A 21,428-nucleotide genomic window follows, 5' to 3' on the forward strand; every position below is an offset into this window, starting at 1 on the left:
GTTAACCAATGTCATAAAACAACATGTGTACTAGTGTTTCATGAGAAACTATTTGTTCTGTAAGCCTTCACCTGAAGTACAATAAAATATTTTTTTTTAAAAAAAAAAGGATGGTCTAGTGGTTCTTAAACAACTTGGTCTCAGAATCTCTTTACATTCTTAAAAATTATAAACAACCCCAAAGAGCTTTAGTTTATGTGGATTATAGCTAACAATGGAGTCCTTGCATAATGAAAAGAGTTAATGAGCTTGGGTGCTAACCAAAACGTTGGAAGTTTGAGTCCACCTAGAGGCACCTCGGAAGAAAGGCCTGGCAATTTACTTCTGAAAAATCAGCCATTGAAAACCCTATGGAGCACTGCTACCCAAAAGTTTGGCAGTTCGAACCCACCAGCCACTTTGTGGGAAAAAAGACCTATTGATCTGCTCCCGTAAAGAATACAGCCTTAGAAACCCTACGGAGCACTTCTACTTTGTTGTATAGGGTTGCTATGAGTTGGAATCAACTTGATGACAATGGGTTTGCTTTGGTTTTATACATGTGTCAAAACATGTCACATTGTTTAATTAAAATACATGAAGTTTATTCTGTCGATTATACAATAAAGCTGTGTTAAAAAAAGAAAAAAAAACCCTGTGGAGCACAGTAAAAAAAAAGAAAGGAAACAGAGAGAATGCTTTGTATTATTTATACGTTTTGAATTTTATAGAGGGTTGCTTTTTGGTCTAAAATGTGGTCTATTTTGGAGAATGTTTCATGTGCATTGGAAAACAATGTATACTCTGCTGCTGTTGGGTACAATATTCTACATATGTCTATGAGGTCAAGTTTATGGACTGTGGCCTTTAGATTTTATATATCTTTGTTGAGTATCTTTCTAGATGTTCTGTTCTTTACTGAGAGTGGTGTGTTGAAGTGTCCTATTATTACTGTGGAACTGTCTGTTTCTCTTTTCATTGCTGTTAGAGCTTGTTTTATGTATTTTGGAGCCCTGTTATCAGGTGCACAGATATTTATTAGCGTTATGTCTTTTTGGTGGATTGTCCCTTTAATCATTATATAATGTCGTTCCTTGTCTTTCATGGTTGATTTTGCTCTAAAGTCTATGGTGTCTGAGAGTAGTATTGCCTTTCCTGCCTTTTTTTAGTTACTGTCTGCTTGATATCTTTTTCCATCCTTTAATTTTTAATATATTTATGTCTTTGTGTCTAAGGTGTGTCTCTTGTAGCAGCATATTGATGGGTCACGTTTTTTATCCATTCTGCTACTCTGTTTCTTTACAGGTGCATTTAAACCGTTTACATTCAGTGTGATTATGGATAGGTATGAGTTTATTGCTGTCATATTGCTGTCCTTTTTTTTGTGGTGCTAATGTTTTCTTTGTTCCTCTGACTTTCCTGTGCTGAGTTCCTTTTGTTTGTGGATTTTCTTTTCCTTTATTTAATTATTATAAATTTTGTGTTTTCTGAGACCTAATGTTTTTCTTCTTTTTTATTCTGATGGGTAGGTTTGCTAACTTTCTTTGTGGTTACCTTGAAATTTACCCTTATCTTCGTAAGTTTGAACCAGTCTGTTATTACTTGATATTGCTTTGACTTCTCCATTTGGAAGTTCTATACCTACTTTGTTTATTCCTCCTTTTATTGCTTTGATATTGTCATCATTTACAGATTGATGTCTCTGTTTCCCTGTTTTATGTCTTTTAGCTTTCTTTTATAACTGAGAGTTCTTTACCTAGGTTGGTATCTGGCTGATGATGTCCTGTGTCCTAGACTCCAGTTGTTTTTCTGATGTTGGTCCTCTAATCGAAGGACTCCTTTTAATACATTTTGTAAATTTGGTTTGATTTTTATGACTTCCCTTAATTTCTCTTTATCTGGAAATCTCCTAAAATTGCCATCATATTTGAGAGAGAGTTTTGCAGGATATATTACTCTTGGTTGGCAAGTTTTTTGTTTTTTTTTTATTTCGAGGTTTTATATATGTCATCCCATTGCCTTCTTGCCTATGAATAGTCTCTGCTGAGTAATCAAAACTTAGTCTTATTGTTCTCCCTTTTTAAGTGACTTTGTTTTTCTTGAGGTGATCTCAGGATTCTTTATTTGTCTTTGGTTTTGGCAAGTGTGATTATTATATGTGTGGGTGACTTTATTTTGGGGTCTATGTTTTATGGGGTTCTCTGAGGTTCTTTGATAGTTCGCTATTCATCCTTCATGATATTTGGGAAGTTTTCTGCCAGCAAATCTTCAACAATCCTCTCTGTGTTTTCCAGTTTCTCCCTCTGTTCTGGAACTCCAATAACATGCAAATTTTTGCTCCAGATTGTGTCCCACATAATTCTTAGGTGTTCTTCTTTCTTTTATCTTTATTTTTCCTCAAACAACGTGGCATCCATGGAATTTTCTTCAATCTCATTGATTCTGTCTTCCATTGTTTGAAATTTGTTCCTAAAACCTTCTAATGTGTTTTCCATTTCTGAAATATTTTTATCTTTTGGATTTTTAGTTGCTGCTTTTGTTTGATTTCTGTTTTTTTTTGTTTTAATATTTTGTTCTTGTATTATTTTCCTGAATTTTTCTATTGCTTTATCTGTGGTTTCCTTGCTTTTGTCTATGTTTTCCTTGGTTTTGTCTGTTTTGTCCATGATTTTGTCTATTTTTTCCCTGCTTTTGTCTATGTTTTCTTTGCTCTCTTTCCTAATCTGTTGGCGATCCCTAGGTATTACTCCTCTGAATTCCATATCAGGTAGTTCCAGTGCCGTTTCTTCTACCAGAAGGTCATCTGATTCTTTATTTTGGTCACTTGCTGGAGTCATCTTGTCCATCTTATATGTTTTGATATTGTCTGCTCTCTCCAAGACATTCATGTATTATTTTTGTTATTTACTGACTGTATTTTTATTTGTTTTATCCTGCTTCTTTGTTTTGTTTTGATATGTCAGGGTAGGCAGGCCAGGTGTGCTTTGCTGTTTCTGTGTCTGTGGGCATGACGGCTCTCATCACCTTGTTTGGGTGGGCAGGGCAGCGATAGGCAGGGCAAGCCCACTTTGCTGTACACTGGCTTGTCAAGGTGGGTGAGGGTGGACTGGGCAGACGCTGTCTGCCTCTTAATGTTAGTCCAGTGGTGTGAGAGAATTCACAGCTCTTCACTAGATTAGTGCAAGTGTTGGATGGGGAGTGGTACAGGCTTACTTCCCACCATTCAGTAGCTGGTCGAGTGGCAGGAGGGGAGGGGCAGTGCAGGCCTGGTGCTGAAGCAGACCTGAGCCAGAGATGTTCTAGCAGTGGCGGTACAGTGAGGGCTGGCAGGAAAGGGTAGTGGCCTACAGGGCTAGGTGGGGGGAAGAAAGACAAGAAAAAAGAGAGAAAGGGGAAAAAATAAGGTAACTGGTGGGTGTGGGTAGGGCAGACCTGGGGGCTGGTGATAAAGGAGGGAAGGTGATGTATAGGGCTAGGTGAGAGGGAGAAAAAAAAAGGAATGAAGGAAAAAAAGAGAAAAAAAAGGTGCGGCAGGAGCTGGCAGGTGGGGGTGGTCTGGACCTGGAGTGGTCATGGACCAGTGGCTCCCCAGCGATGGTGGTGCAGCATGTCCCATTGGGAAGGAATAGAAATGGCATATGGTGCTAGGTGGGAGGAAGAAAGAAAAGGAAGAAAGGGAAAAGAAAAAAAAGTGTCATGGCAGGAGCCAGTGGGTGTGAGTGTGGTAGACCCAGTATGACAGTGAGTCAGTAGCTCTCTAGTTGAGCGGTGCAGTGTGGCCCATGAGGAAGGGGCGAGGGTGGAGTACAGGTCTATGGGAGGGAGAAATAAAAGAAAGAAAGGGAAAAAAGAGCCAGGGGGTGGGGGTGGGGCAGACCTGGGGTGACAGTAGGCTGGTAGCTCTCTAGCTGAGTGATGTGGCATGGTCCACAAGGGGATGAAATATGGGGAAGAAGGGTGAGAGGTGGGATAGCGTGTTTCTCTGGTTTCTGGGTGCTCTGTCTCCTATTAGGAGCTCCATTAAGTTGCCTCCCCAAACTCCCTGTCCAGGGTTTTTGCTGGCTGTCCTCCAAGATGGCGATGCTATATTGTATTAGTTGGCAGGGGACCTCTACTCTGTATCTCTCTTCATTCTCTGTTTTTCTTCAGTTTCTCCTTCCATTTGGTGTTTGATCCAATTCTTTATCCCTTCATTTGACGCTCAGGGTTCCAGGATTGATATTTGTATCCGTTTTACTTGTTTTTTGGGTCTTTGCTGCAGAGGGATGGCATAACGAATCTGTCTAGGGTGCCACGTTGGCTCCGCCTCAGAAATATTATTTATAATAGCCGATAATTTTGTTAGAAGTCAGTATAATAATTATTTTTAGAGGGACAGTGTGAGGTAAAGGATCTAGTTTTACCTTAAGTAAGGTGGGTTTGTCCTTGGTTCTGGGAAAATAGCCCTTGGAGTAATTGTGGTGCCTTAATCTGTGACATCTAGGACACACCTAAAGATTTGTGCTAGCCAGTGGGGGCTGGCCAGACCAAAAAAGACTCACCTGGTAGGGATGATTTACCCTATCATGCAAGACTTTCCAATAAAAACCCAGAATACTAAGGCTCAGACAGCTTCCTGGTTGACAAAGGGAAAGTGGCATGTCTTCTCTGAGACACAGCAGGTCTGCATTGAGAACCTTCCCAGACTTCACTAGTGCATCTTTTCCTCATGATGATCCTGATTTTGATCCTTTTACTATAATAAAACTGGTAGTCATAGTTAATATCTTCTGTGAATTCTGTGAGTCGTTCTAGCGAATTAAAGAACCCAGTGATGGTGTCCTCTTAACTTGGAAGGTCTCAACTAGCCCCACGGGTTTAGGGATACACAGAGAGAGAGAATGCTGTGAGGGCTACTTGTGTCAAAAATGACAGAGAAAATAGGAAAGCAGAGATATGACTCATCTTTGCCTTCTAGGAATCAGCTTTACACTGATTCACATAGGCAAAGCTATCATTGTAGGGAGAAAGACTGGAAGAGGGAAGACTGGCAGGCTTCTGGGGTGTGAGTAATGTATTTCTGCTCTGGACACTGTGTACATGGGAATGTTCACAAGTATCACTGAGCTGTAGTTGTGGTTTTTATACTTTGCTGCATATATGCACAACCACAATATAAATGTATAAAAACATTATACAGAATTTATATTAGTAATTAGAACTCATTTGAAGTAAAATATTGCCATAAAGATTTTTATCAACATTTTTACTGAAAGCCACAGTGCAGCATTCAACTTTATTCTTTATAAAAATTTTATTTTCCTAATTTGCCAGTATGTGATAAATTGGGACGTTCATTTATATAATGAAAAATAAAGCTATGAGCACAAGTTAAATAGTATGATTACCTCTGACATTTTGGCCTTGATAAATACCTCCTTTGGTTATAGAGTACCGCTTTCATTTCTCTACAGGATCATCTCCAGGATATAGAACAACGCATTCAAATCACTCATGTCACCTTTGTACTAATATCTGACATTCTAGAAATAGAACCACTATCAGAGAACTCCCATCCCTTGACATTTGCAATTATTCATATCTGGGAGCCTTTGCAAAGAGTTCTTATTTCTTAAAACCTTTACATTATGCATTTTCAAAGAGGTGAAATATAACCTTTTGTCTTAAATTCATAATTATGTCACTTTGCACTTCCAAAGTCCTATCTTTTATCCATGCTTTAGGAGATAAATGGATACCAGATAAGAGTTAGCAAACAGATAACTAAAGTACAACTCCAATCAATGAAATGCAACAACTGACTGTTTCTTGGCTAATTCAGTCCATAAAACACTTTTAGTAGAAAAGAAGCCCTTACGATAAATAGATCACTTTGATAATTTAAAATATTAACAAAAAATATTTATAGGCCCCAAGAAATAAAATGGAGCCCATAGAATACAAAGTCATCAACGTTATTATTATGTGAGACATGTTGTGTGTACTGCTATGGATGTTTCAAAGAGCTAGGATGGTGTCCTCTAGTCATTGTTTATACATTTTCTCTTCTGCCCAATCTTCAAAGAGTTTCAAAGTATTTCACTTTTCTTCATCATTCAGCCTTTTCTTATTTCCCTTCTTCTAGCCTTCCAACTTAAACTAAATATATATCAGTCACCTTCTACATGCTGGTCACTGTGGTAATCCTTGTGTATAAAAGAGAAAAAAAAGGACAAGGTCTCATGGTCTAATTGGATTTCCAACATAAGCATCACACACACATTAATGTAGATAAGAAGGATAATGAAAAATAAGACCAGTGCACCAAGGCAAGAATTTGAGGCAAATTATTACTAATATGAGTCATGGGAGAAGAACTTGAAATGGAACATCAAAATGAAAGCAAGCTTTTTTAGTATTGGGGAAAAAAGAAAGAAAAAAAGATCTAAAAGAACAGACAAATTCCATGGTGAACTACATGAAAACATTACTATCTGAAATACAACTTTTTTTCATGGCCCTATAGAAAAATGAATTTTTTATCAGAGAAACAGGATCTAATCCTGGTAATGCCAATTGTTCTTTGTAAGATTTTGGGCAATTAATTTATATCACCTCTCTTAGCCTCAGCTTCCTCGTCTGTAAAGGGACAATATTAATGTTTCTCCTGGTAGTCTACAGGATTAAAGAAACTGAAATCAGATAATGGATATTGGCCTATGTATACATGGGTGTTTGAATTTTTAAATTAATTGAAGCTGGCAATGAGCAATTGGCAACAAAAGACATTATTATAATTTTGGGAGAAGCAAACATCCTTACCCAGTTTCCCTGAAAAGAAGCTCAAGCATTTGAAGATGGTAAGTTAACACATCCTCCCTCTTCTCACTTTCCTGTATCAGCTACATGTAAACGTTAAACAATTTTAGCATTAGAGGGTAAAGTGCATATGCCAAGTGCTTTTTGCTGATCTTTGGATGAATGAGAGGGAGAACAGCTAGCTGGAAACAAGAAAGGCATGGATAATTCAGCTTGCCCACAATCGTGACATTTTCTCTTATTTGACCACTCAGCATGTGACTGACCTTTCATATTTTGGAGGATCACAATATTATATGTGTATTGGTGGGAAGAGAAGCCCAGTTTCCAATCATAAAGACAAAGAGCCAAGTAAAACCTCCCCTAGGTCAGGTCCCCACCCTTAATTCGGAATGCAGGTGGAATAATGTAAAGTTGCAGATGAGAAATTATTCACTAGAGCACTAGCAGACCCTCAAGGGTTCAGCAGGGGAAGAGGTAAGTGCCCACTGATGGAGCTGCCAGTTGCAGCAACCTAATCAGATGTCTCTGTACACTCAGTCCTATGTTCAACAATGTCTGAACCCCTCGTGGTTGCCGCTCATTTTCCAGTCCTGGACTCCCAACCTTCTCATTCATCCTGATAGCTTCCAGATATATTTTAAATAAATTCATTTTCTTTTGAAGTTAGCTGCAATCCAGGTTTGTTGCTTACTCCCAGGAATTCTAATTGGCCTGAGGAATGTAACAGTTTAACTTTCAAACCCTCCTGGGTAAGAAAGTCTTTCATTGTCACTTCTGTTGTGGGTGAGCTGAATTACCGTTCCTTTCTCGTTTCCAGCTAGTTGTTCTCCCCCATTCATCCAAAGATCAGCAAAAAGCGCTTTGTATATGCACTTTACCCTCTGATATTAAAATAATCTGATTTTACATTTATATTTTAACTCCTTTTATTTCAAATGGGGACTCCAAAATACTTAAATTCCATGAAGGAGGGTTGAAGGAAACTGGGAGAAATTTTCATATGCTTACCATTGGGCTTGCACATAATGCTTTCCAGTTTATGGCCCTGCTGAAAAGAAAACAAATTGAAAAATGCAGAAGGTGGAACCAGCCTTGGCTGTCTCCCCTGCACATTTCCCCACAGCTCTAGAGCCTTTATTTCACTACATGCAATTTCAAGGCATCCTTGGCCACAAGCGAAGAAACATAGTTTTATTTAAAATATAGCAACATTACAAAGTTTTTAAATTAAATCTTTAAAAAATGCTGGATACCAATAAAATAACAATAAAAAGAGGACATGGCAATGAAATACCTATGTGCATAATTAATTTTTTATTTCTATTTAATATCCTTGCTAACTTAAATTTAATTGAACTAATGACAAACTGAAGATGGGAGTCATTTAAATTCAAGCAAATGACTTAGAATCTGGGGGGGGGGGAGGGGAATTGGACTATTTCTCAGGGAATTTTTTCCCTGTGAGATTCTACAGAAATGCCTATCTCTTGTGCTTCAGTTTCTCTGCCTACCTCTGATGTATGTGAAATGCCAACACATTAGAGCTTAATAACCCACTGTTTTGTGTGTGAAAGCAGAGAAGTAAGTGTGTGTTAGAGAGTGTGACAAGATTATAGATATAAAAGAACGATTTTGAACTGGAGAGAAGTTGGGAAACACGGAGATAAGAGGGAGATGAGTCCTTAACAACATTTAGTTTAGTGGTTGGAATGATCATTTCACAAATCAGTTCCATCTAAAAACTGACTGGAGTAATATTAGTTCATTTTAGGAGATACAAAGATGGATTAAGTGTCTTAAGAAATTTCTTAATCATGATCTTAGAATCTCTCACTTCATTTTGAATATGAAAAAATGTTTCCCGTACATTCTTTCTAGCACAGAAGCAGGATGTGAAACAGAGTATCAAGGATCTCAATGATCCTGTAATATTAATAACTAAGGCAAAAGGATCTCTCAAACTGAAACTCCAAACACCTCTTCCACACAGCATATGCCATGTGTTAAACATGACTATTTTTCTTATTAGCCTGTGGTGGAGGGTGGGTGTGTTTCCTACCTTTGATGCGTATAATTCTTTAATGCTACAACAGACAAAACAGAGACAAAAAGAAATAGAAAAACAGATGGTAAAATGAGCTAACTGGAAACTCTAAATTCAGTCTCCACTAAAGTTTTGATACCATAACTCTTGAACATCTAGGTTTAATATGATCAAGGAGCAATGAACAGTAGGATTCTGGGATGGATTTCACCAATGCATACACATTTCTGGGTTCATAAATGGAGGATGGATAAAAAAAAAAAAGATGGAAAGAGATGACAGCTTATCTTGAACTAACTTTCAGAGCAGTCCCCCTAAGAAGACTTTTCTGGGAATTTAAAAGTAAGAAGGAGGAAAAACTAGGAGAAGAACAAAAAGGAGGGGGAGACCAAAAGTTGAGAGAACACAGATGTTAAGTTATTTGCTCCAAGTCACTTAGGCTTCATAGAGTGCAAATCAACTGCCCAGAATTCTTCATCACACTGCTCAAGGACTCTAAGATCTCATAATAACGTTTATCTTACTTTAGAAAAACACGGAGCCTCTTCTTATGGATTTCATCATTTCAGGAATTGAATTAAGGTCCCTTGCCACTTACACCTAGTGACCCCCACCTCACAAAGACCATATAAACTAAATCTCTCTTGCCACATATTCCTGTTTGCATTCTGATTTGCATCAGTTATGCCCAGATTGTAAGCCCTGTACCAGTTCACCAGTTGCCATCAAATTGATTCTCACTCATGGAGTCCACATGTGTGTCAGCGTATAACTGCTCCATCAGGTTTTCTTGTCTGTGACCTTTCAAAAGTTAATCAGCAAGTCTTTCTTTTGAGGTACTTCTGGGTGGGTCGGAACCACCAACTTTTCTGATAGTAATGAAGCATTCCACTGTTTGAGCCGCCCAGGGACTCCATCAGCCCTATAGCCACTAACAATTCATCTTTCACCTTGCTATCATCCTTTACCAACTCAGCCATCCAAATCCATTCACTCTACATTCTAAAACTGGCAGTCCATTACCAGCTTCTCTGAGTGTTCCTTCTCCCTCTTGCCATAACTGACCCCTGGCTCTCCCTGGACGACACCATTATCTGGGAGCCTAGCTAATGACTGTTGCTTCTCAAGATGCTCATTGCTTCAGATTGTCTCTTCAGACCATAACTTTTCCACCCCAATATAAAAAATCCTTCTCATACGAGGTTCAGGCCAATTAGCTCCACTATTATCTCCTTTGTTGTAGAGGAGTGATTTTCTAAAACACTAATTCTAGTAGGCATAATATGAAAAGAGTTCCATGGTCTAGGGCAGGGCTCTGCAAATTATAGCCCATGGGCCAAATCTATCCTGCTGCCTGTTTTTGTATGGCTCTAGAGCTTAGAATGGTTTTTACAGACCATCGTTTGCAATTGAGTTCATGACAGGGAACACTGACTTGGAACCCCATTTAAGTGAAATGTTACTCTCCAAAAAGAATTTCAGTATTCTCATTAGTAGATGTGTATTAAAATTATTTATTTATTATTATTATATTTTGCATTGGTACAATTAAATTTTGTGGGCATTTTTTTTTTCAGTCTTGTTTATATAAGTACCTACATGGTATCTTTGATTTTGCCTTTTGTCCTGCAAAAGCCTAAAATATTTACCATTGAGCCCTTCACAAAAAAAAAAAAAAAAAAAAGAGTTTGCTAACTCCTGGTTTAGGGTAAAAATAAACTGGGAAATATGGAGGCAATCAAAATTAAATATTTGTGTCTTTTTATTTTATTATTTTAAGTCAGAATTCAGCAAAACTTCTACTAATTTCATTGTAAATCTTTTAGACCCATGATATCATATTGTACTTCCTGAATGCATTTAATGACTTTTCCTTATTCTTTTTTTTATTTTATTTTAATCATATCATTTTGCAGGTCAAGTATTTTAGGGAAATATCTTTTAAAAATGTATTTTGAAAATATATACACTTTCTTCATGGCAAATGAATTGGCATATGGATCATTATTCACATCCTTAAAGAACAATTATTTTCAGTTCTCAAATTTCTAAGCACTTCTCTAAAATGTGAGTCAGCTCTGTGTGAACAATGTCCATTATGAAGAAATTAAATAGTGAGGATTGACTAAAATTAATGTGATTGATTTAGAGAAACATTTTCATATTTTCCTTAAAAACAAGGGTGAGAGTCTCCCAAACCAACAGATTCATATTTATATTTTACCTTTTTCTGAAGTGTTTGTCTAATTCAAACACATGATGCTTTTCAGGAAAACATTATTCCTAGACAAACCTCATTTATCAGCTTTTCTTTTTTATTTTTTGAACCTACCATTTTCTTATTTCTTTAGAGTCATTTATGAGAAATTATTTCTGATCCCTGTATCCTCTGGGCCTCCTTACATGGCGTTTTTAAATTAAAATCCACAAAATTGTTTTTAATTCACATTATTTACAACTTTACAGAGTTTTAATGCCCGTAAGTATAAGGGGTTATTACTTCACATCTGCACTAGAGGAACAATCACTTTAGCGGACTCCATACCAGAAAGTGTCCCTCTACTCCAATAAACCCATCTTGCACACATCTATCAGAGCAACCCTAATCATAAACTGTATTTCAGAGGCATAAGAATTCAGAATGACTCTCATTTATAAATCCATCAAATATTTAGTTACCATAGCATCCCAGGCCACCAAGCTAATCCCATTATTTCCCAGAATATCCATGATTTTTTAACCTTATGGATTCTCTATATAACAAGTCATCTATGCACAGAAAATATGCCAAATATTTCTGAAAAGCTTTTGCAAAAAAAACTTTGTGTGTGTGTGTGTGTGTGTGTATGTGGTGCGAAATCTCTTCTTTCTTTTCTGGAAAAAGATGCACATCAATTTAAAACATCAAATTGATAAATCTTGATTCCAAAAGAGAAACTCACCAAATTCCCTTAAACAAGTCATTCAACTACCCTTATCTGCATGTGTTATTTTGCTATGTTCATTGCAATTTTGAGCAAAGTATTTTCTAACTTATCACATTTTGATTCTAGATTTTAAATGCCTCAGCAGTTCTTTAATTTCATTCAAAATGAAATCTCTGGAGTGACTACCACATAGCAGATACAGTACTAAAAAAAACTATTCTTTAATGATTCAGTTTCTATTTTTTTTACAGGAAATATTTTCCACATTGAACCAACTACATTCTTAAAGTTCATGACCTTTGAGAGTAAAACATGCTACCAGTAAAAGTAAGTTATTTAATAAATATTTTATTAACTACATGATTACAATGAATTAGCTACCAAAAGAATACATCTTCCCTTAGGAAGAAGACCAAAATGAACCAAAATGTCAAAAGTTTACAATGCCCTAGAAAAAAGCTGAAAACAATATGTTGTTAATGATTAGAGGACACTTCTAGAATGACTAGTTTCAACTTTTCAAGTGCATCGTGAAGAAAAGAAACAGGTTAACAAAAATTGAATATTGTTTAAGAATGCATGATTTAAATTCTGTTCTGTATTTCTTCCATTTTGATCAGGATTCTTCTATGCAATCTTTGATCAAAACATTGGTAATGGTAGCCGGGCACCATCCAGTTCTTCCGGTATCATTGCAAAGGAGACAGTTGTTCATAAAGGCAATTTGCCACACGTCCCATATTCTCCTCCTTTTCCTGACTTTCCTTCTTCCTCTATTGTTCCAGGTGATTAGAGACCAATTGTTGTGTCTTAGATGGCCACTTTCAAGCTTTTAAGATCCCAGGCACTACACATTGAACTAGGAGGTATAACACAAGTACTAAACTTGTTATTAGACCAATTAAATAGGATAGTCCACAAAACCATGACCCTAAACCTCCAAACCAGGAAATTAAATCCCATGAGGTTTTTGGTTGTACAAAATCAGCCTCAGCAGCTACTCTTTCTGTTTTTTGTCATTGTTGTAAATATATCTACCACACAACTTTTGCCAATTCAACTTTTTACATGTATACAACTTATTGACAGCAATCGCAATAATCAGATGTGCAACACTACTCTTAATCAATGTGATATTTCTACCACTGTTAAACTCCCTTTCTCCCTACCTAGCACCGCTGGTAACCACTAATAAACTTTGTTCCCTATACATTTGTCTTTTCTTATCTTTTTATATAAGTGAGGTCATACAATATTTGTTCTTTTGTGATTGACTTATTTCACTCAGCATAATGTCTTCCAGCTCCATCCAGACTGTAGCGTATCAAGATTTCATTTCTTCTACAGGCACAAGTCAAAATGAGAAGAAACACCTGCAAACATCCCTTAATGTTTAGAACATGGAATGTGCAAAATATGAACCTAGGAAAATTGGAAATTGTCAAAAATGATACGGAACACTTGAAGATAGATATCCTAGGCATCAGTGAGCTGAAATGGACTGGTATTGGCCATTTTGAAATCAGACAATCATATGGCCTGCTATAACAAGGAGGACAAATTGAAGAGGAATAGTGTCTCATTCATTGTCAAAAAGAACATCTCAAGATCTATCCTGAGGTACAACACTGTCAGTGATAGGATAATATCCATATGCCTACACAGAAAACTAGTTAATATGACTATCATTCAAAGTTACCCACCAATCACCAACAGTTGAAATTGAAGATTTTTACCAACTTCTGCAGTCTGAAATAGATCAAACATGCTATCAAGACACATTGATAATTACTGGTGATTGGAATGTGAAAGTTAGAAACAAAGAAGAATAGTAGTTGGAATATGTGGCCTTTTGGTGATAGAAATGACGCCCGATATCACATCATAGAATTTTGCAAGATCAACGATCAATTCATTGGAAATACTTTTTTTCAACAACATGAACAGGGACTATACACATGGACCTTGCCAGACAGAAATCAAATTGACTACATCTGTAGAAACAGATGATGGAGAAGCTCAATATCATCAGGCAGAAGAGGCTACGGGCCGACTGCAGAACAGACCATCAATTGCTCCCAAATTAAAGCTGAAGAGATTTAAAACAAATCCATGAGAGCTAAAGTACAACCTTGAGTATACCCCACCTGAATTTAGAGACCATCTCAAGAATAGAGTTGATGCACTGAGCACTAATGACTGAAGACCAGAAGAGTTGTGGGAGGACGTTATATATGAAGAAAGCAAGAGGTCATTAAAAAGACAGGAAAGGAAAAAAAGACCAACACGGATGTCAGAAGAGACTCTGAAATTTGCTCTTGAACATGGAGTAACAAAAGTGAACTGAAGAGATGATGAAGTAAAAGAGCTAAACAGAAGATTTCAAAGGGCGGCTCAAGAAGACAAAGTAAAGTATTACACAAAATGTGCAAAGACCTGGACATTGCTCAAGCTGAAAGAACTGAAGAAAAATTCAAGCCTCAAGTTGCAATATTGGAGGATTCTATGGGCAAACTATTGAACAATGCAGGAAGCATCAGAAGAAGATGGAAAGTACACACAGAATCACTGTACCAAAAACAATACGTTGATGTTCAACCATTTTAGGAAGTAGAATATGACCAAGACCTGATTGTATTGAAGGAAGAAGTCAAACCTACACTGAAGGCACTGAGGAAAAACAAAGCTCCAGGATAGACGGAATTCCAATTGAGATGTTTGAACAAATCAGTGTAGCACTGGAAGCACTCACTCTTCTATGCCAAGAAATTTGGAAAACAGACGCCTGGCCAACCAACTGGAAGAAACCCACATTTGTGCTGATTCCAAGGAAAGGTGTTACAATAGAATGTCCAAGTTATTGAGCAGTATCATTAATATCATATGCAAGTAAAATTTTGCTGAAGATCTTTCGAAAATGGTTGCAGCAGTACATCAACAGAGAACTTTCAGAAATTCAAGCCAAATTCAGAAGAGGACATGGAACAAGGGATACAATTGCTGATGCCAGATTGATCTTGGTTTAAAGCAGAGAATGCCAGAAAGATGCTTACCTGCATTTTATTAATTCTGCAAAGGCATTCGACTGTGTGGAGCGTAACAAATTATGGATAATATTGCAAAGAATGGGAATTCCAGAACAATTAATTGTGCTCACGCAAAGCCTGTACATAGACCAAGATGCAGTCTTTCGAACACAATAAGGGGATACTATGTGGTTTAAAATCAGGAAAGGTGTGCTTCAGGGTTATATCCTTTCAACACACTTATTCATTTTGTATTCTCAACATAAAGAAAACAAAAATCCTCACAACTGAACCAATAAGCAACATCAGGATAAACAAAGAAAATATTGAAGTTGTCAAGAATTTCATTTTACTTGGATCCATGATCAACGCCCATGGAAGCAGCAGTCAAGAAATCAAATAACATATTGCATATGCAAAGTCTGCTGCAAAAGACCACTTTAAAGTGTTAAATAGCAAAGATGTCACTTGAGGACTAAGGTGCACCTGACCCACGCCATATTTTCAATCACCTCACATTCATGTGAAAGCTGGACAATAAGGAAGATCAGAGAAAAATTGTTGCCTTTGAATTATGGTGTTGGTAAAGAGTACTGAATATACCATGGACTGTCAGAAAAACAAACAATTCCATCTTGAAGAAGCACAGCCAGAATATACTTTAGATGTGAGGATGGTGAGACTTCATTTCACATAGTTTGGACATGTTAACAGGAGGGACTAGTTCCTGGAGAAGGTCATCATGTTTGGTAAAGAAGACGGTCAGAGAAAAAGAGGAAGACCCTCAGCGAGATAGGCTGACACAGTGGCTGCAACAAAGCGCTCAAACATAGCAATGATTGTGAGGATGGCACAGGACCAGGCAGTGTTTCCTTTTGTTGTACTTAGGGTCACTGAGTAAGAACCGATTCAATGACACCTAACAACAACATCAACTGGCTGAGTAACATTCCATTGTATGTGTATACCACATTTTGCTTATCCATTCATCTGTAGATGGGCATTTAGAGGTCATGAAGTTTGGTTGAACCCCTGAAACTACTGTCCTGAGATAATCTTAAAATCTTAAACCAAAAATATCCCCTGAAGTCTTTTTAAAACCGAACAACAGTTCAGCTTAACCAGTAAAAAATGTCTGCCTTGAGCATTATGCTTTTTTAAGAACTATCTGTGTGGGATCAAACTGACAACAACAATTTGGAAGATTAGATAGAAACTTTAGGGGGCAGTTAAGGGGGGAAGAACAACTTTGAAAAAGAGGGTAAGAATCGTTACACAACTCGAAGAATGTAATCAATGTCACTAAATGGTACATGTAGAAACCGTTAAATTGGTGTATGTTTTGCTTTGTATATTCTCAAAAACAACAGAATAAATAAAATTATATAAAAAAATAAAAAATGCATGATTGTACCTATCGCTGTTTGACTGATCCAAATAACCACATTCCCTTAAATTTTAAAATTATTTACCAGATAATATGATTTGTATCAATCAACTAACAACCTGAAGTGCCTTGTATAAATTATCATTAATGAAGACAAAAAGCTTATGTAATATACAGAAACATTATGAATGTATAGGTTTCTTTCTCCCCACTATTTTTATTGTATAGTTGTCAACTATATGACATATACATACATAATAAACTACTCAAAGGCATATTATCGTTTTTACTTTAAACAGAAATATTTTTATACAAAAATTAAGCTAATATTTTATTTTTATATATTTACTCAGATATCTAACATTTCCTATGTTCTCCATTCATTCCTCAAGATCTAACATTCCCTCTAGTATTTCTTTTTTAAAGACTGAAGAACATTTTGTGTAGCGTTGGTCTGATAATGACAAATTCTCTCATTTTTCTTTTACCTGAAACTGTCCTTATTTCATCTTAACTTTCCGTGGTGTCTTGAGAAGTCTGTAGATCTTCTTTTTTGTTGCTCCCTGCATGTTATGTGTTGTGCTTCTCTGACCACTTCAAGATTTTCTCTTTAACTTTAGTTATAAAAGTTTGGCTAATATGTGTCTAGGTTTGGTTATCTTTGAATTTATTTTGCTTGGGACTCACTGATGCACTTGAATATGTTAATCTTTCTTTATTAAATTTTGGAATTTTGGGCTGTCTTTTTTTCAGATATTCATCCTGTTCCATTATGTCTATCCTCTCTGCTTAAGATTCCAGTTACTGTATGCTAGAACTTTTGCAATTTTCCCACAGGTGTCTCGGCTCTGCATTTCTTTGTTTGCTTGTTTATTATTTATTTATATATAATTTATTTTTAAAATTAAAATTGTCTCTCTTTTTTTTGCTGATGTGCATTGAGCTTAAAAAAAAAGAGGAGGGGTTATAGTTATTAGTTGTTTTTTTTTTTAGTTGAGTAAATATATAAGTCACAAAATACTGGCCATTTAAACATTCTTCACATTTACATTCCAGTGACAGTAATATGTTCAATCATCACCATTACCCATTTTTAAATTTTTCCATCATCCATAACAGAATCTCAGTTAGACAACATAATTGCTAGCTTTTGTTTTGAGTATTACATAGGCTTTACAGGAAAAAAAATGAGAATCATTATTTCAATTTCCTCAGTTGTGGAATGATATTCAGTAGCATCAACATTAGCTTCATTCTTGGAACAACTTCCCTATGAAGGCAGATGGGCCTGACAAGTTTTCAGGGTTTTTTTTTTTTTTTTTCCTATTTGGGGGCATATTTTTGACAGGTGTCTTAATTTAATTTATTGTAAAGGGCTTTTTAAATTTTCTATTTCTTATGGAATTAGTCATGCTTATTTGTGTTTTCCTAGAAATATTCCTTTGATCTGTTTTTGTATTCATGTTTATACAATTGAATGAGGAAATATAACTGTTAGTATTTCTTCTATTCCCATCGACACAAATAGCAGTACTTTAGCAATTTTTTATTTTAATTAGATTTTGGTTTTCGTTTTGATCAGAAATATTGTTGGTGTTCTTTCTATTACAGTAAATTATCTAAGTTTCCTTTGCAATCCCATGTTTGGCAAAGTTTTTAAATATTCCATGGGCACTTGGAAACATGCTTTCTTCTCTGTTTATAGAACTTATAGTCTGGTGTGCATGTATGTAAATTATCATGTTACTTATGTTATTGTGATTCTCTATACTGTTATTAATTTTCTCTTATCTATAATGATGATCTGTAATTAATTGAAAGACATATTAAAGTCTTCTAACAAAATTTAATTTCAGTGTCTTCTTTATTTTCTTAGATTCATCAATGTTATGCATTTTCTTGTTCTTTTATTTGGTACATATAGGTTAATAAGTTAGTTCTCCATTGTGAATTACACACTTTACTCATTATAAAATGCCTTTTCCTCATTTGGAGTCCCTGGGTGCTGCAGTTAACACATTTGGCTCATAATGAAAAGGCTGGAAGTTAGAGTGCACTCAGAGGCATCTTGGAAAAAAGCCCTAGGGATCTATTTCAGAAAAATCAGGCACTGAAAACCTTATGGAGCACAGTTAGTTCTACTCTAACACTCATGGAGTCACCTTGAGTTGGAATCAACTCGATGGCAACTGGTTTGGTTCTCTTATTTACTACTTTTTTCTTGATTATTCTTTGACAATAATATGACTTTTTTCTGTACTTTAAATTGCTTGGTATGTCATAATCCATCCTTTTAATTTCATCCTTACTTGATTTTAGACATTCAGTATGAAAGCCTTATTTCTGTAAATATCCCATTTACATGTGCACATATGTGTTATCTCTTTCTGTCATCTTATTTTATGCTATCCTTTTTCTTTTAATGACTATCTTTTTAATCTTTCATTATACAGTCTGGTTTCCTTTGTTTTATTTTATATGTTACTTGTTTTCTTTTGAATGTTTAGAAAAGTTTTAACATGCTTTTTTTATTGTTCTCTTCAGAAGTACTTCCCAAAGTTTTCTATGTCATGGCCGTAAAGGTATTGATAACACAGTTTTGGGCTGTAATGAATATCGGCTCCCAAAAGCAATCCCATAATATGCAGGGACACTTTACTTAACATGTCTGGACAAGAAGTAGCAGCTAACTGATGGGAATCTCTAGGTCCTTACTGCTCCTTTCAAATCCTCCTTAATCCTGGCTACTGTGTGCCACCATCTGATAAGAAAATTTCCTCTCCATTTTATATAGGTTTCCAGGAAGCGGCTGGTGGATTCAAACTGCCAACCTTTTGGTCAGCAGCCATTGCTCTTAACCACTACACCACCAGGGCCTCCTATTTTATATATAGATGGGTAGAAGTCTATGTCTGTGGTTGGCTGGTACCTCTAGGGCACCAAGATGATGTTTCTGAAAATATGTATCTGTCATACTTTCCATTGACCGTATCTAGAGAAACTGGCAGAGAAATCCGGGATAGAGAAACTTAACCTTCTGAGGCCCCACCTATCCTAGTAGGCTTGCCTGTCAATTCCTTACCCACACTTCCATGTGAAATTTAGCCTGCCCTGGGCTGTTTGGAAGATGGGAGCTAATGGCTGTGTTAAACAAACCAGTTGCCATTGAGTCAATTCTGACTCATGGCAACTCTATGTGTGTCTGAGCAGAACTATGCTCCACAGGTTTTTCAGTGGCTGATTTTTCAGAAGTAGAACTGGAGACTTTTCTTCTGCAGCATATCTGGGTGGATTTGAACTGCCAAATTTTTGGTTAGTAGCCCAGTGCTTAAACCATTTGTGCCACCCAGGGATCTCCTTGTATAATATGTAAATTCACAACTGACAACGGGCTCTGGCTCACCAGGCCCCGCTTGATTGCATAACGGCTACTGGACTTGATATGCCAAGTCACCTGTAAACCATTCTCAGAACACCAGTGTGTTGCAACATGAAGGTAGAGTAATTCTGTGCAGTGGTTTATCTTATGTTATTATATATATGCCTAAACTTTCTTGATTTATTACCTTTAAGAATTATCTATTCACTACTCTACTATGAGATAAAATTATTGCTAGAAGTTTATTCCTTAGCCATCACTTGGTAATAGCATTAATTTATTGGTTATGTACAGCATTTGGTTTCATTCTTTTCCATACTATGAAGAATAAAGATGGTATAAGTATCCTTCTTCCTATTTTTTCTTGCTCATCTACTCCCAATTTTTAAAAATTACATTTCCACATAACCGAAATAATTTTTATATTTTATTTCCAAAGAAATTTACAAAATTGTTTAACCTTCATTCTATATTCAAGTGCATCTTTAAATGATTGTTTCTGTTATTCTGATAATGAAGTAAATTACAACGTTTGACCTTTAAATGTTAAAACAATCTTGTATTACTGGAATAAACTCAACTTGGTCGTGAAGTATTACATACTTCATATATCGGAGAATTGCTAATTTTTTTAAGAATTTTTGTTTCTATATTCAGAAGAGATATTGGTCTGAAGTTTTTTTTTTTGTCATTCTTTTCTTCTTTTTTGGTAATGCCTTTGTTTTAGTATCATGGTTATGCTTGACTCATAAAATAATGTAATAAATGTTCCCAGCCCCTTCATTTTTTGAAATAAATTATGTCAGATTGGTATTATATTATTTCTATCATAAATATTATGAATTTATGAGTGAAGCCATCTTGGTCTGAAGTATATAGATATACACATATATATGGATGTGTGTATGTATATATATAAAGTATAATATACACAAAGTACAATATATATATGTTGTTGTTGTTAGGTGTCATCAAGTTCTGGCTCATAGCGACCCTATGTACAATAAAACGAAACCCTGCCCAGTCCTGCGCCATGCCCACAATCATTGTTAGGCTTGAGCCCATTGTTGCAGCCACTGTGTCAATCCATTTCTTCAGGGTCTTCCTCTTTTTCACTGACCCTATACTTTACAAAACGTGATATCCTTCTCCAGGAACTGATCCCTCCTGACAACATGTCCAAAGTATGTAAGACGTAGTCTTGTCATCCTTGCTTCTAAGGAGCATTCTGGTTGTACTTCTTCCAAAACAGATTTGTTCATTCTTTTCACAGTCTATGGTATATTCAATACTCTTCACCAACTCCACAATTCAAAGGTGTCAATTCTTCGGTTTTCCTTATTCACTGTCCAGCTTTCACATGCATATGCTGCGATTGAAAATACGCTGGCTTGGGTCAGGCGAACCTTAGTCATGCATCTTTTGATTTCTTGACTGCTGCTTCCATGGGTGTTGATTGTGGATCCAGTAAAATGAAATCCTTAACAACTTCAATCTTTTCTCCATTTATCATGATGTTGCTTATTGGTCCAGTTGTGAGGATTTTTGTTTTCTTTATGTTGGAGTGTAATCCATACTGAAGGCTGTGGTCTTTGATCTTCATCAGTAAGTGCTTCAAGTACTCTTCACTTTCAGCAAGCAAGGTTGTATCATCTCCATATCACAGTTTGTTAATGAGTCTTCCTGTGATCCTGATGCTGCATTCTTTTTCACAGAGTCCAGCTTCTCGGATTATTTGCTCAGCATACAGATTGAATAAGTATGATGAAAAGATACAACCCTGATGCACACCTTTCCTGACTTTAAACCATGCAGTATCCCCTCGTTCTCTCCGAACAACTGCCTCTTGATCTATGTACAGGTTCCTCATGAGCACAATTAAGTG

The 21,428-nt window shown here is 36.3% G+C and overlaps 1 protein-coding gene across 8 annotated transcripts in view; it reads right to left on the reverse strand.

Annotated features, from left to right (window-relative positions):
* Positions 1-21,428, reverse strand: part of DPP10 (dipeptidyl peptidase like 10) — a 1,865,365-nt gene that overhangs the window by 164,466 nt on the left and 1,679,471 nt on the right. The window lies entirely within an intron of this gene.

This window comes from Trichechus manatus, unplaced genomic scaffold (assembly GCF_000243295.1).
Source record: "Trichechus manatus latirostris isolate Lorelei unplaced genomic scaffold, TriManLat1.0 scaffold00033, whole genome shotgun sequence".
Lineage (NCBI taxonomy): Eukaryota > Metazoa > Chordata > Mammalia > Sirenia > Trichechidae > Trichechus > Trichechus manatus.